Below are 4,016 nucleotides of genomic sequence, written 5' to 3'. Positions count from 1 at the left end.
GCTTTCCTCACAGCTTCACAAGTCAGTTCCCCCTTTTCTAGAGCAGCTAGCACACCAATTCCAACCGTCTATTGCTCCTTCTCCCGTCCTACAGAGCCCTTTGAAATTCATTTCGATAAGAGCCAAAGGAGTCTTCCTCTCTAGTAGCCCTTCCGACAACAGACAGCAGTTACTCTAACAGCGGCAATCGCCCATGGTTCTGCCCTACTATATTCATGTTGACCCAAGGCTCACTCGCTGCCCTAAGCTAAGTCCTACGGTTCCCAGAGTTTTGGCTTATAGCCAAGCCAAGGGGCGAAGCGGTCCAATACCAGCTTCTTCTATAGGATCGGAGTCGTCAACAAGAACTGCAGATACGATCACTCCGCCTTTCTAAGAAGGCCTTTCGCTTAGTTATCCTTTCTACTATCACTTCCTTTAGCAGTTCCGGAACATCTATAGTATGCTTGAATGTCGGCAATTTGTCCATATTCTATTCCTCCTCGTCTATTAGTTCAGTTCCTTTCCTTAGCTGATCTACGACCACCCTCTCTCCATCTTTCGAGAACAACAAGAGGTAGCTTTCCAGGCGTATTCTGATTCACTTCCTAAGAAGGCATTTTCTTGCTAACAAGCCATTCTTGCAGCAAGAGCGCATTCTGCCTTTTTATTAGTTCAGATGGTGATAAGCGGCATATTGATTCCATACCGTACCGAAGACTAATTTCCTGGCAAAATAGAGGACACCTGCCCGAATAACAAATAGGCCGAAAAAACCTATAACGAGTCTTTTTTCTGTGTTCTCGCTAACCACAGATGAATGGAGGGTGGTCGTAGATCAGGAAAAGGTGTGGTTGTTTAAGCATCCAGAAGTTGAACTTGCTGTTCCAGAGGTGCTTGTACCCGATCTTGACGGCACTGGTAGTGAGATGGACATTCTTTTCTCTCTTGTACATGGCTTGTGGCATTTTAGTCTTTTCCCCAGTAAAATAATCGGTCAATAGAGCCGAAACTCGACCTATGAGTGTCAAGGGAGGATTCCCCACTTAGGGCAACCAAGCACGCCCCCCTTAGTTAGAGTACTAAACGGGGGATGGAACGAAGAAGAGAAATCGACCAAAGAAAGAAAGACAAACCAACTGCGCCTGCAAGATCAAGCACCTAAGACTTGAGCCCTCCTTCCCTGAGCCTAATCGAAGGAGCTGAGAGCCAAGCCTAACCGAAGCGCGAGCCTGTTCAATAGCCCAAATATAGCCCTGTGCCTTTGCGCACAGCCCTGCTCCCAAGCCTAATTGAGCCACTGAGCCTTTATTAGGATATTAGGATCAAGGAAAGATCTACACCGAGTACTCTCCTGTTGTTGTTCGCCGTCCCTGCCCATGGTTTAAACCTTTGTGCACAGCTCTTCTCCTGGGTCTACCCCAACCGAGCCGGACTTTAGCTCCTACCTTTCGAAGGAAAGGGGAGTTTCACTTTGATTGGCTTTGTGTGAAGCCGACTGTACTACATATCATGGCACAAGCGTAAAGAAAAAAAGCACCCAAGCTTGCCAACTCCGTTGCCTTTGTGCCACCTCGAGAGTTACAGAAGGAAGTCCCAACTCTATACCTATTCAGTAAATTCCAAGTGATGGTGATTTCGCTCCTATCCTATACTTAGTTCCATCCTGAGTGAATTCCTTTCACTGATTCCGTCACAGGACAGTGATGAAGGGACTTAACAATACTCTTTTGTCAAGTATCAGATCGCGGCTTGCGCTAGTTATTTCCTTTCGTGAAGGGAAGATTACGCTGAAGGAAGAAAGGGGCCAGAAGAAGCATCGAAATTGCTCGTTCAGACAGAGATATATGTGTACCTGCAAGGGTCGGGCACCTGAGTTCCATTACTAGTATGAATAACCGGCTGGAGTAACTCGTACTGGACATCTGGGAAAGAAAAAGGATTTCTCTTGCTGCGGGAAAGAATACTCAACAATTGACTTTACAAGAACGACTTATCCCAGGGCTCGGGCCCATCCCAGCTCCGCCCAGAAGGGTAATTCCGGGCCTTTTATGACCAGTCACCAACAGCTTTTTTTCCGGGCCGAAAAAAAGACTTCGTTTTTAAGCTTCAAAAGAATGCCCGTAGCGGGGATGCGTTTGCTTCTGATTGCTCGAGTTGGAAGACCTACAAGGAGCTCGGTTGTACCATAAATAAAGAAGAATCGACCTGTGTCAATGGATTCAAAATCTTTCGTCGGATGAGCCTAATTCAGCTTTAGAAAGAGATTCATCCAAAGGCTTTGGCTCATACCTAGTGAGACCAGGAAAAGATACTCATAAGCTCTATTCTCCGAGGATCCAATTCCATGGTTAATTTGTACTGAAAGCGAGAGCCCAAGAGCGACGAAATTCGATTAGGAATCTTTCTATCTAAAAGAAGTGGGAAAAAGGCCCTTTCTAGAGGTTGTCCATCTACGAATTAGTGATCCAACTGGGCATCTTACGTATGAATTCGTGCTCCAAGTGTCTCCATAAAGGAAGAAGAAGCCAAGACTAAGAGCTTGCTGTCAGCTTCTAGTCTCTATTCCTATCCGAGTCCCTCTTTCAGGGATAACCTACCCCTTCCATGGTACCCACCTCCAAACAACTCCTAATTCCCCTAAGTCAATCTGTCAATCTTGAGACAATTCTCGCCTAACTCAGTGTACTTTTGAGCCTTTCAAAAAGGGTATTCGCCTGAGAGCACCTTCTACTGCATCCAGTACTGGATAGGATGACACCCAACATACCAGAAAGATCCCGGATGATCTGATGGATGCGTTTGCTTCTGATTGCTCGAGTTGGAAGACCTACAAGGAGCTCGGTTGTACCATAAATAAAGAAGAATCGACCTGTGTCAATGGATTCAAAATCTTTCGTCGGATGAGCCTAATTCAGCTTTAGAAAGAGATTCATCCAAAGGCTTTGGCTCATACCTAGTGAGACCAGGAAAAGATACTCATAAGCTCTATTCTCCGAGGATCCAATTCCATGGTTAATTTGTACTGAAAGCGAGAGCCCAAGAGCGATGAAATTCGATTAGGAATCTTTCTATCTAAAAGAAGTGGGAAAAGGCCCTTTCTAGAGGTTGTCCATCTACGAATTAGTGATCCAACTGGGCATCTTACGTATGAATTCGTGCTCCAAGTATGGGCTCTTGCCCTGTCTCCATAAAGGAAGAAGAAGCCAAGACTAAGAGCTTGCTGTCAGCTTCTAGTCTCTATTCCTATCCGAGTCCCTCTTTCAGGGATAACCTACCCCTTCCATGGTACCCACCTCCAAACAACTCCTAATTCCCCTAAGTCAATCTGTCAATCTTGAGACAATTCTCGCCTAACTCAGTGTACTTTTGAGCCTTTCAAAAAGGGAATTCGCCCGAGAGCACCTTCTACTGCATCCAGTACTGGATAGGATGACACCCAACATACCAGAAAGATCCCGGATGATCTGATTCAATTGGCTTAGATTCAATAGCAGTTGATTTTGGGCAGGAATCTGCAGGTACTTTATCTAAGTAAGAGATTTTAGCATTTTTTCGGGTTCCTAGCGGAAGTAAGAAGCTTTGAGTTTAAGACTGCGTTGACTTCTTCTTATATAATAAGATATAGCTGTTGTTGCGTTATGGTTGTTAGTAAAGGCTAGGCCATTAGGCGGGTGCTCAATCTACTGGAACCGTCTGGAATTTCTTTCTCGCCAAAAATGGTAAACGAATGACCCAAGTAATGCTCGGTATGCTGCATTAATGATATGCTTCCCTCTCCATTTCCTCACTGCCCATTCCACATCCATTGCCCATGTGCGACTGGGCCAAGCAAATCGAATGATTTCCCGTATGGCTATAAGGCATCTTCTGCTGAATCGGCATCGGAAGAATAAGTGATTATGCGTCTCGGATGCTTCTTCATCACATAGAATACACCCTCCAATGTGTGTGAGCCAAGGTTTGTCTATTGTGGTAGTTTTTTCCTGAATAGCCATCCATAGGATAAAACAATGTCGTGGGATCTTTAGCGAACC

The 4,016-nt window shown here is 45.3% G+C and overlaps 1 long non-coding RNA gene across 1 annotated transcript in view; it reads left to right on the top strand.

The window, feature by feature from the left end:
* The first annotated feature begins 950 nt into the window (after nt 1–950).
* The window catches only part of LOC110011379, a 12,945-nt gene continuing 9,879 nt past the window's right edge, over nt 951–4,016 (top strand). The window contains exon 1 of the long non-coding RNA XR_002286395.1: nt 951–963. This is a non-coding gene — a long non-coding RNA (uncharacterized LOC110011379). The remainder of the gene's footprint in view (nt 964–4,016) is intronic.

This window comes from Sesamum indicum, unplaced genomic scaffold (assembly GCF_000512975.1).
Source record: "Sesamum indicum cultivar Zhongzhi No. 13 unplaced genomic scaffold, S_indicum_v1.0 scaffold00209, whole genome shotgun sequence".
NCBI lineage: Eukaryota > Viridiplantae > Streptophyta > Magnoliopsida > Lamiales > Pedaliaceae > Sesamum > Sesamum indicum.
Note: the sequence above shows the minus strand (reverse complement) of the source record. Positions and strands in the feature narration are given on the sequence as shown.